At 37.2% G+C, this 12,858-nt stretch overlaps 1 protein-coding gene across 1 annotated transcript in view; it reads left to right on the top strand.

Annotated features, from left to right (window-relative positions):
- Window positions 1–12,858, top strand: part of SGK3 (serum/glucocorticoid regulated kinase family member 3) — a 145,477-nt gene that overhangs the window by 42,064 nt on the left and 90,555 nt on the right. The gene's annotated exons all lie outside the window — the stretch shown is intronic.

Here is a 12,858-nt window from a genome sequence, read left to right on the forward strand (position 1 = left end):
GACTTGAACCGAAACCAAAAGTTGGCTGCTTCCAGACTGACATTCATTGTGTTTCAGTTCACCATAGTCATTATTCTTTTTTATGCTTGATTTTTCCATCTTTGCTTAACTCTGCATTGGTTGTAAGGCCTTTGACATGACTCTAGTGCTCATATGAACATAGGGGAAGGGAAGGAAAATAAAGTAAGATAACAGTTGAGAGAGAGGCAAACCCTAAGAGATGCTGAACTCTTATGAAACAAACTAAAGGTTACTGGAGGAGAGGTGGGTCAGGGGATGGGATGATTGGGTGATGGGCATTAATGAGAACACTTGATGTAATGAGCACTGGGTGTTATATGCAACTAATGAAACACTAAATCCTACCTTTGAAACTAATAAAAAAGAAAGAGTCTTAGAAAGTTAAGTTCAAATGAATGAAGCTATTATTGGTAAGTTCTGGGACCCAAATTGGAAAAGAACAAATTACCTATTTATAACATAGTCTTTTGAATCATGAAAATATGATGGGAAATAATTTTCCCCCTTAGCATACAAAAGAATGCATAAAAATGTTCTTATACTCTGTCTCCATTCATGGAAACTGAATTAGTCTTTTATTTTATTTTATTTAAAAGATTTTATTTATTTACTTGACACAGAGAGAGAGATCACAAGTAGGCAGAGAGGCAGGCAGAGAGAGGGGGGACAGAGATCCCAATGCGGGGCTTGATCCTAAGACCCTGAAATCATGACCTGAGGCTAAGGCAGTGGCTTAATCCACTGAGCCACCCAGGTGCCCCTGAATTAGTCGGTCTTTTAAAAAAAAAATGTGTAACTAATCATGGATTAAAAATTACTGACCAGATCATATAAATCATTTGAGACAAATTTAAACCCAAAGGCCTATTCCAAATTCCAGTGTCAAATAAAATTACTCAGCACATCATTAATAGATGATTTTCTGCATACAAGATTAATAGAAAGGATCAGACTTTTGAAAGTTGAGAAAAAGGATTCGATTGGATGTCAAATTCAAAGATTTTATTTCCTCTCTAAGATGAATAACCTTTAATTGTTGTTTATCAAATTCTATTTTCTCTGGCCCACTGCTCTATAGGTCTTCAGTGTAATTATATCATAGGTCACTAATTCTCTTTTATAGAGTTAGGTCCCCTTCACTATAACATTAATATTTATGTAAATCAATGTTGATTTAACAAAAGATATATAAGCACTGTTAATATAAACATTACGTGGAATTTGAGATACATAAAATATTTAAAAATTGTTTTTAATCAGAAATTTATACTTAATCAGTCTTTCTTTATGAAATTTTCAGGTTCCCTTATATTTCAGTAAATGTATAGTCCCATTGGTGTACTTAAACTTTTATTGTGTTCCTTTATTATAGTTCATTTGTTATTATATCTTTAATAGTGTGTTATGTTGTGTTCCTGCTTCAACTTTGGTTCTTAGTTAGTATACTTTCTTTAGTACGATGGAATCAAGTTTATTCATGAAAGTTATCAGCCATCTCAGAATTCCAGGCATAAAGTCTGAGAAAACAGTGGAAGTTTCACATTAATCTGCTCTAGAATATTAGCAGTAAGTTTCTTAGAAACTCATTGACTTTTCAAAGTTATTCTATTATACATGATTAAGTTGTCATTATAAGAGAGGTGATGTAGCATAGTGACTGAGAACATGTACTCTGGAACCAAAATGGCCAGATTCCAATCCCAACTCTGCCAGTTAATAGCAAGTGACATTGAGCCAAGTGATTTGGCTTTGTAGGTGTTTCTTCATCTGTATAATAGGGATGATGGTTGTGCATGGCTCATAAGCTTATTGTGAGGATCAATATATGTAAAAGTGCTATATGACTGTTAGCTATTATTATTTTGACTCATAGTATTAAGGACATTAGCAATTATGGGGCACCTGGGCAGCACAGTTGGTTAAGCATCTGACTCTTGGTTTTAGCTTAGGTCGTGATCTCAGGGTAGTGAGATCGAGCCCAGCATCCGGCTCTGAGCTCCACGCAGAGTCTGCTTAAGACCCTCTCTACCTCTCCCCCTATTTTTCTGCCCCCTCAAATAAATAAATAAATCTTTAAAAAAAGAACATTAGCAATTATTATCAGAGCTACAAATAGTTCTAGTTATTTCCTATTAATCTGCAGAAATATGTCTATAGCTATTTTGTTAGCTATAGGGGTGGGGGGAAGCAGGCTCCCTGCTGATCAGAGAGCCCGATGTGGGGCTCAATCCCAGGACGCTGAGATCATGACCTGAGCCAAAGGCAGAGGCTTAACCTACTGAGCCACCCAGATGCCCATAATGCTCATAGAAGCTTACAGGAAAGAGAGTATGTATGCTCCACTAAGAGACTGAGAAAAAATCTTGAAGGATATTTGAATAATATTTAAATAAGGATATTTGAAGGATATTTGAATAATGCCATGAACAAAGAGCTGGACTTATGTATGTAATGAGGTTCTGTGTTGCATGTAAAGGAAAGGACTTCTGCTTGAAGGATGGGAGGCATGAAGGGGAAGTAGAGTTATGTGATGGTCACATATGAAGGCTCTAGGAGGCTAGGTTGATGAGGTCTTATTTACTCATCAGTGGATTATGGTTAAGGTGTTTTCCACAAAATTAACGTAACATAAAATTAACCCTTTTAAAATGAACAATTCAGTGACATTTAGTATATTTACAATGTTGTGTGATCACTCCTATCTAGTTTCAAACATTTTCTTCACCCCAAGTTAAACCCCATGTCCTGTAAGCAGTAATTTCCCATTCCCTTGTGCCCCAACTCCCCCAACCCCATCACAGCCCTTGGCAACTACCATTGCGTTAGGGTTTCTGTGGCTCCAGCTATTCCAAGTAGTGCATTTATTCAGGATGTGTCCTCTTGTGTCTGACTTCTTTCACTTAGCATAATGCTTTTGAGGTTCATCCACAGTGTAACATCTATCAGCACTTCATTACTTTTTATGGCTGAATAATATTCTGTTGAATATATATAACACAATTTGTTTAACCATTCATCCTTTGATGAACATTTGGTTGTTTCCGTCTTTTGGCTATTGTAAATAGTGCAGTTATTAACATGTACATGTAAATATTGTTTTGGGCACATGTATTCAGTCGTTTGGGGTATATATCTAGGTGTGGAATTGCTGGGTAATATAATAATAATTCTGTGTTTAGCTTTCTGAGGAACTGACAAACTGTTTTCCTCAGTAGCTTCTCCATTTTACATTCCTACCAACAATATACAAGAGCTCCAGTTTTTCCACAACCTCACCCCTACTTGGTTTCCGCTCTTTTTTTATTATTACCATCCTAGTAGGTGTGACATGGTATCTCTTTGTGGTTTTGATTTGCATTTTCCTGATGACTGATAGCTGAACACTTTTCATATGCATGTTGGCTGTTTATATTTCTTCTTTAGAGAAATGTTTATTCAGGTCCTTTGTCCACTTTTTAATTGTGTTCTTTATCTTTTTGTTGTTGAGTTCTACAAGTTCTTTATATATTCTGGGTGCTAGACTCTTTTCAATATATGATTTGCAAATATTTTCTTCTATTGTATATGTTGTCTTTTTACTTCCTTGATAATAATCTTTGACTCACAAAGGTTTTTAATTTTTAATTTTAATTTTTCACAAAGGTTTTAAATTTTTTATGAACTATAATTTATCTGTTTTGTTGTTGCTCATACTTTTAGTGTCAGATCTAAGAATCCATTGTCAAATCCAAGATCATGAATATTCATCTCTATGTTTTCATATAAGATTTTAGTAGTTTTAACTCTTATATTTAGGTCATTAATCAATCTTGAGTTAGTTTTTATACAGAGTGTGAGGTAGGAATCCAACTTCATTTTTTTGCATATGGATATGCAGTTGGCCAGCCACTATTTGAAGAGACTACCCTTTCCCTGCTGAATGATCTTAGCACCCTTGTTGAAAATTAGTTGGCCATAGATATATGGGCTTATTTATGGGCTCAGTTCTATCCTAGTGGCTAATAGGCCTATCTATCCTTGTGTTAGTGTTCTGTTGCTTTCATTACTATAACTCTGGTAAGTTTTGCCTTGTTCTTTTTCAATATTGTTTTTGTTATATAGGGCCCTTTGCAATTCTATATGAATTTGAGGATAATTTCTGTAAAACAAGGCTGTTAGAATTTTGATAAAGATTGTATTAAAATTATTATAGGATTTGAACAGAGAAAATGATGTGGCTAGAATTAAATTGTCTTAGACAACATTCTACAATCTGAATAGAAAAAGAAAAAGAGAGGAGTCTGGGAGACCATTAAAAAAGTGAGCACAACAGGAAGGCTCAGACCTATTTATCAGAGTGTAGGAAAGGGACAAATGCCAGACAGGCTGTGGAGGCAGACTTGAAGGGACTTCAGAAAGTGGTCCATTCATTTAATGATTTGCACCCCATCGTTATATGCCCCAGGCCCTGCAGATGCTATGGTAAACAAGATGGATATGTTATTTTACTTTCATGGACCTTGAACTCTAATGGGGCAAGAACAGGGTAACAGTAAACAGTGAAATAAAGAGCAAATTGTGATCGCAGTGCTATGACGAAAATGAACAAACCACTATTATAGAGCTAACAGAGGAAGGCCTATTTTATATAGGAAAGGCCTCAATGAAGAACAGCTATTTATTTATTTATTTTTCAGTAGGCTTCATACCCAGTGTAGAGCCCAATGTAGGGCTTGAACTTACAACCTGGAGATCAAGAGTTGGATGTTTAACCTACTAAGCCACCAGGCACACACCCCCACCTTTTAAAAAAGATTTTATGTATTTATTTGAGAGAGGGAGAAAGAGTGACCGTGAGCAGGGAGGAGTGGCAGAGGGAGAAGGAAAAACAGACTACCTGCTGAGTAGGGAGCCTGACTCCGAACTCGATCCCAGAACCTGAGGATCATGACCTGACCCAAAGGCAGACACTTAACTGACTGAGACACCCAGGTTCTCCCCTTTTAATTTTTTTTTAAGATTTTATTTGTTTGTTTTCCTGTCTATCTATCATCCATCTATCTATCTGAGAGAGAGAAAGAGAGCCTGAATGGGGAATAACAAAGGGAGGGGACAAGAAGATTCCATGCCGGGACGCCTGGGTGGCTCAGTTGGTTAAGCAGCTGCCTTCGGCTCAGGTCATGATCCCAGAGTCCTGGGATCGAGTCCCACATCGGGCTCCTTGCTCGGCGGGGAGCCTGCTTCTCCCTCTGCCTCTGCCTGCCATTCTGTCTGCCTGTGCTCGCTCTCTCTCCCTCTCTCTGACAAATAAATAAAATCTTTAAAAAAAAAAAAAAAAAGAAGAAGATTCCATGCCAAGCACAGATCCTGAAGCGGGGCTGAATCCCAGGACCCTGAGATCATGACCTGAGCAGAAATAAAGAGTCAGAGGCTTAACTGACTGAGCCATCCAGGTGCCCCTCTGTCTTTTTGTGTGTGGGTTGATTAGTCTGGTTTAGCAGTTTGACTAATTTTTTTAAATTAACTTTTGGTCTCATTGACTTTTCTCTTTTCTCTTTCATTGGTTGTGCTCAGATCTTTATTACTTTCTTTCTTTGTATTGTACTTTGCTCTGTTTGTTTAGTAAGATAGAAACTGAGGTCACTGATTTGAGAAGTTTCTCTTTTTTTTTTTTTTTTTTTTTTAATGCGTATTGTCTCCTAAGTACTGTTTTATTGCAACCCACAAATTTGGGTGTGTTGTGTTTTAATTTTCATTTAGTGCAAAATATTTCCTAGTTTCCTTTTGATTTCTTCTTTGACCCATGGGTTACTTAGAATTAAAAATTGATTTCACATACTTGGAGATTTTCCAGATGTTTTTCTGTTATTGATTTCTTTTTTTTTTTTTTTAGATTTTATTTATTTATTTGACAGACAGAGATTACAAGTAGGCAGAGAGGCAGTAAGAGAGAGGAGGAAGCAGGCTCCCTGCTGAGCAGAGAGCTGGATATGGGGCTCAATCCCAGGACCCTGGGATCATGACCTGAGCTGAAGGCAGAGGCTTTAACCCACTGAGCCACCCAGGCGCCCCCTGTTACTGATTTCTAATTTAATTTCATTGTTTAGAGAACATACTTAGTATGCCTTAAATCCTTATAAGTTTATTGAAACTTGTTTTGTGGCCCAGAATATGGTCTAACTTGGTAAGTGTCTTGCGTATACTCAAAAAGAATTATATTCTCATGTCTTTTAGTAATCTTAAATGTCAGGTTAAGATGTTTAATAGTATTGTTTAGATCTTTTATGGTTAATAATATTGTTTAGATATTTTATATCTGTTATGGTCTGAATGTTTGTGTCTACCCTCAAATTCATACGTGGAAATCTTCGCCTCAAAAGGTGATGGTATTTGTAGGTAGGGCCTTTGGGAGGTAATTAGGTCATGAAGGTGGAGCCCTCATAAATAGGATTAGTACTCTAGTAGTTTGGGGGTGGAGTCTTTTGGGTTTTCTATCTAAAGAATCATGTCATCTGCAAAGAGAGAGAGTTTGACTTCATTGCCAATTTGGATACCTTTTATTTCTCTTTGTTGTCTGATTGCTGTTGCTAGGACTTCTAATACTATGTTGAGCAAGAGTGGTGAGAGTGGGCATCCTTGTTGTGTTCCTGCTCTCAGCTGGAAGGCTACAAGCTTTTTCCCATTGAGGATGATATTTGCTGTGGGTCTTTCATAGATTGATTTTATGAAGTTCAGGAATGTTCCATCTATCCCTATACTTTGAAACGTTTTAATCAGGAACGGATGCTGGATTTTGTCAAATGCTTTTTTTGCATCAATTGAGAGGACCATGTGGCTCTTCTCTCTTCTCTGATTAATTTGTTCTATCACACTGATTGATTTGCGAATGTTGAACCATCCTTGTAGCCCAGGGATGAATCCTACCTGGTCATGGTGGATAATCTTTTTAATGTGCTGTTGGATCCTGTTTGCTAGGATCTTGTTGAGAATCTTAGCATCCATATTCACCAGTGATATTGGTCTGAAATTCTCCTTTTTGGTAGGGTCTTTGCCGGGTTTGGGGATCAGGGTAATGCTGGCTTCATAGAAAGAGTCTGGAAGTTTTTCCTCTGCTTCAATTTTTTGAAACAGCTTCAGGAGAATAGGTGTTATTTCTTCTTTGAAAGTTTGGTAGAATTCTCCAGGGAATCCATCAGGTCCTGGGCTCTTGTTTTTTGGGAGGTTTTTGATCACTGCTTCAATCTCGTTACTAGATATCGGTCTATTCAGGTTGTCCATTTCTTCCTGGTTCAATTTTGGGAGTTTATAGTTTTCCAGGAATGCATCCATTTCATCTAGGTTGCTTAGCTTATTGGCATATAACTGTTGATAATAACTTCTGATGATTGTTTCTACTTCCTTGGTGTTAGTTGTGATCTCTCCCTTTTCATTCATAATTTTATGAATTTGGGCTTTCTCTCTTTTCTTTTGGATTAGTGTGGCCAATGGTTTATTGATTTTATTGATTCTTTAAAAAAAACCAACTTCTAGTTTCATTGATACATTCTCTGGTTTCTACCTCATTGATCTCAGCTCTAATCTTGATGATTTCCCTTCTTATGTGTGGAGTTGGTTTGATTTGTTGTTGATTCTCCAGTTCTGTAAGGTGTAGAGACAGCTGGTGTATTCTGGATTTTTCAATTTTTTTGAGGGAGGTTTGGATGGCTATGTATTTCCCCCTTAGGACTGTCTTTGCTGTATCCCATAGGTTTTGGACCGAAGTGTCTTCATTCTCATTGGTTTCCATGAATTGTTTCAGTTCTTCCTTGATCTCCTGTTGATCCAAGCATTCTTAAGCAAGGTGGTCTTTAGCTTCCAGGTGTTTGAGTTCCTTCCGAACTTTTCCTTGTGATTGAGCTCCAGTTTCAAAGCATTGTGATCTGAGAATATGCAGGGAATAACCTCAGTCTTTTGGTATCGGTTGAGTCCTGATTTGTGACCCAGTATGTGGTCTATTCTTGAGAAGGTTCCATGTGCACTTGAGAAGAATGAGTATTCCAATCAAAATTCCACCAGTATTTTTCAAAGAGCTGGAGCAAATAATCCAAAAATTTGTATGGAATCAGAGGAGACCCTGAATCGCTAACGAAATGTTGAAAAACAAAAATAAAACTGGGGGTATCACCTTACCTGATTTCAAGCTTTACTATAAAGCTGTGATCACCAAGACAGCATGGTACTGGCATAAAAACAGACACATAGACCAGTGGAACAGAGTAGAGAGCCCAGATATGGACCCTCAACTCTATGGTCAATTAATCTTCAACAAAACAGGAAAAAATATGCAGTGGAAAAAAGACAGTCTCTTCAATAAATGGTGCTGGGAAAACTGGACAGCTATATGTAGAAGAATGAAACTCGGCCATTTTCTTACACCGTACACAAAGATAAACTCAAAATGGATAAAAGACCTCAACATGAGACAGGAATCCATCAGAATCCTAGAGGAGAACATAGGCAGTAACCTCTTCGATATCAGCCACAGCAACTTCTTTCAAGATATGTCTCCAAAGGCAAAGGAAACAAAAGCGAAAATAAACTTTTGGGACTCCATCAAGATCAAAAGCTTCTGCACAGCAAAGGAAACAGTCAACAAAACAAAGAGGCAACCCACGGAATGGGAGAAGAAATTTGCAAATGACAGTACAGACTAAAGGTTGATGTCCAGGATCTATAAAGAACTCCTCAAACTCAACACACACAAAACAGACCATCATATAAAAAAATGGGCAGAAGATATGAACAGACACTTCTCCAATGAAGACATACAAATGGCTATCAGACACATGAAAAAATGTTCATCATCATTAGCCATCAGGGAAATTCAAAGTAAAACCACATTGAGATACCACCTTACACCAGTTAGAATGGCCAAAATTAGCAAGACCGGAAACAACATGTGTTGGAGAGGATGTGGAGAAAGGGGAACCCTCTTACACTGTTGGTGGGAATGCAAGTTGGTGCAGCCACTTTGGAGAACAGTGTGGAGATTCCTCAAGAAATTAAAAAATAGAGCTTCCCTATGATCCTGCAATTGCACTACTGGGTATTTACCCCAAAGATACAGATTTAGTGAAAAGTAGGGCCATCTGTACCCCAATGTTTATAGCAGCAATGGCCACGGTCGCCAAACTGTGGAAAGAACCAAGATGCCCTTCAACGGACAAATGGATAAGGAAGATATGGTCCATATACACTGTGGAGTATTATGCCTCCATCAGAAAGGATGAATACCCAACTTTTGTAGCAACATAGACGGGACTGGAAGAGATGATGCTGAGTGAAATAAGTCAAGCAGAGAGAGTCAATTATCATATGGTTTCACTTATTTGTGGAGCATAACAAATAGCATGGAGGACAACGGGAGATGGAGAGGAGAAGGGAGTTGAGGGAAATTGGAAGGGGAGGGACCATGAGGGACTATGGACTCTGAAAAACAATCTGAGGGTTTTGAACGGGCGGGAGGTGGGAGGTTGGGGGAACCAGGTGGTGGGTATTAGAGAGGGCATGTATTGCATGGAGCACTGGCTGTGGTGCAAAAACAATGAATACTGTTACACTGATAAGAAATTTTAAAAAATAGGTTTAGTATTCTTACAAAAGAGATCCCACAGAACTTCTTTTTCCCTTCTATTGGGTGAGGACACAAAGAGAAGATACTGGCCATAGATCATGAAAAGGGCCCTCACTCAACCCTGGTGGCCCCCGATCTCTGACTTCCAGTCTCTAGAACCCATGAAAATTAAATTTCAGTTGTTTATAAGCTACACAGTCTGGTATTTTGTTATAGCAACCCAAACTAATTAAGACAATATCCTTGCTGATTTTGTACCGTTATTATGAGAGTTTTTAAAACCTCTAAAAATAGCATATGCCTAGTTTTCCTTCAAGTTGTTTCATTTTTTTCTCATTTATTTTGAAACTCTGTTATTAGATACATAAATGATTAGGACTTTTTTTTTAAATGATTTTATCTACTCATTTGATAGAGCAAGAGAGAGAGAGAGAGCACAAGCAGGGGAAGGAGCAGAGGAGAGGGAGAAGCAGCCTCCCTGCTGAGCAGGGAGCTCCATGTGGGGCTTGGTCCTAGGACCTGGGGAACATGACTTGAGCTGAAGGCAAATGCTTAACAAACTGAGCTACCCAGGCACCCCTATAAATGTTTAGGACTTTTATGTCATCAAGATGAATTGATCTCTTCATAGTTATGAAGTGATCTTTTTGTTCCCTGGTGATATTATTTGCTTTGAAGTTTACCTTATGTGATATTATTATAGCTGCTCCAGCTTTCTTTTGACTACTGTTACTATGGTATATCTTTTTCCATACTTTTACTTTAAACCTATTTGTGTCTTCATATCTGAAGAATAGTATTTTGTATGTGAAATATAGTTGGGTCTTATTTTATTTACCAGTAAGACAAATTTTAAGTGTGTTGTTTTGACTATTGCTTTTAATGTTATTATTGAAGTGAGTTAAGTTTATGTGTGTCCTCTTGTTACTTGTTTTCTATTTGTCTTGTGTGTTCTTTTTGTCCTCTTTCTTCTTTTCCTACCTTATTTTGGGGTTTGAGTATACTATTCTAATTTATTATAGTCTATCTTCAAATGAATTATGCCATATCACTTATAGGAGGCTTATACATAATTATACAATATAACTTTCAATAATATACTTCCATGTCTCTCCACCTAACCTTTATGCTATTGTTGTCATACATTTTACTTACATATAGGCTATAAAACCCACAATAAATGATTATGCTTATTGTTTTAAATAGTTACTATCTTTTACAAGATTCTAATTGTAAACAAACAAACACATCTCTTGTTACTATTTCCACTAATCTTCATTCGTGGTACATATTCCCAGATATCTGGAGTCATTTTTTGTGTGTCTGATGGACTCCCTTTAACATTTCTTATAGTGCAAGTTTTCTTGTTACCGTCTTTCAGTTTCTGCATCTGAAAAAATTTTTTTTATATTATCTTGAATTTTGAAAGATATTTTTTGCTGAGTGTAGAATTCTAGGTTAACAGCTTTTTTGTTCAGGACTTCAAAGATGTTGCTCCACTGTCTTTTTCTTGCATGCTTCTGACAAGAAATCTGTCAATTTTACTCTCATTTCTCCATATATAGTATGTCTTTCCCCCCCCCTTTTTTTGCTTTATCACTGGTTTTTAGTAATTGTATTATGAAATATCTTGTTATAGTTTCCTTTGTGTTTCTGATGTTTGGGTTCATCAAGTTTGTGAGATCTGTGGGTTTATAATTTTCATCAAATTTTGAAATGTCAGTCATATTTCTTCAAATGTCTATTCCGATCTTTCCCCAGCTCAATTTTATCATCTCCTTCATGGACTCCAGCTACAAGTAGGTTAGGCTGCTTAAAGGTTTCCCATAGCCTATGGATTCTCTTTTTAATTCCTTTTTCTCTCTGTAATTCATCTTGGAAATTTTGTTTTGTGTGTATTCAAGTTCACTAATCCTTTCTTCTGCAGTGTCAATTCTCCCATTAATCCCATCCAGTGTATTTTTCACCTTAGAGATTGTTTTCACCTCTAGATTGGATTTAGAAATTTTTCCTTTTTTTTTTTCACTTTCAAATTTTTTATTTTTTATAAACATATATTTTTATCCCCAATTTCCTTCTTTTTTAAAAATGTTTCTTTTATTTTACATTATTTAAAAAAATTTTTTTTTAATTTACTTGACAGCAATCATAAGATCACACAGAGGTAACAGAGATCTCAAAGCAGAGAGGCAGTCAGAGAGAGAGGAGGAAGCAGGCTCTCTGTGAGAGCCTGATGCGGGGCTCAATCCCAGGAACCTGAGATCATGACCTGAGCTGAAGGCAGAGGCTTTAACCCACTGAACCACCCAGGTGCTCTGGAATTAGAAATTTTTCTATACCTTCCTTATCTCTACTTAATTTTTAAAATATATTACCATTATAATAACTGCTTTTTTAAAAAAATATTTTTAAGATTTTATTTATTTATTTATAAGTAATACAGAGAGAGAGATTTCAAGTAGGCAGAGAGGCAGGCAGAGAGAGAGGGGAGCAGGGTCCCCGCTGTGCAGAGAGCCCAATGTGGGGCTTGATCCCAGGACCCTGGGATAACGACCTGAGCCGAAAGCAGAGGCTTAACCCACTGAGCCACACAGGCGCCCTTATAATAACTGTTTTAATGTTCTTGTCTGCTAATTCTAACTGCTATGTCAGTTGTTAGTTTCACTGATTGATTTTTCTCATTATGAGCCATATTTTTGTTTCTTTGCATGCCTTGAAATATCTGATTGAATGGCAGATGTTGTGAATTTTAGCTTATTGGGTGCTGAATATTTTCGTATTTTTATAAGCACACCTGAATTCTAATTTGAGATGCAGTTAAATAACTTTAAAATAGTTTGATCCTTTTGGATCTTACAGAGTCTTATTTTTTTGGCAACACCCAAGCAGCATTTAGTCTAGGGCTAATTACTCCCCGATACTACAGCAAGACCCTTCTAAGTACTCTATTTCATTGAATTGGGAGGTTTCTAGTTGGCTTGGTGTGAATAGCCATTATTCCTGGCCCTCTGTGAGTGCCTAATACTTTTCCTTTTACTGCTTTGAGATGGTTTGTTCTTTCCATGACCTTGAGGACAAGCGTACACTGATCAGCACTGCTGAATTCTCAAGGAAGAACTTCAGCAGATCTCTGGGATTCTCTGTATTGTTCTCTTTTCTCCCTATCTGAGTTATGAACTCTAGCTGTCTTGTTTTCCCTGGTCTCATAGTTCTTGAGGTTCCCTCTTCTACTGTCATGGCCTGTA

Source organism: Mustela erminea, chromosome 16, assembly GCF_009829155.1.
Source record: "Mustela erminea isolate mMusErm1 chromosome 16, mMusErm1.Pri, whole genome shotgun sequence".
Taxonomy (NCBI): domain Eukaryota; kingdom Metazoa; phylum Chordata; class Mammalia; order Carnivora; family Mustelidae; genus Mustela; species Mustela erminea.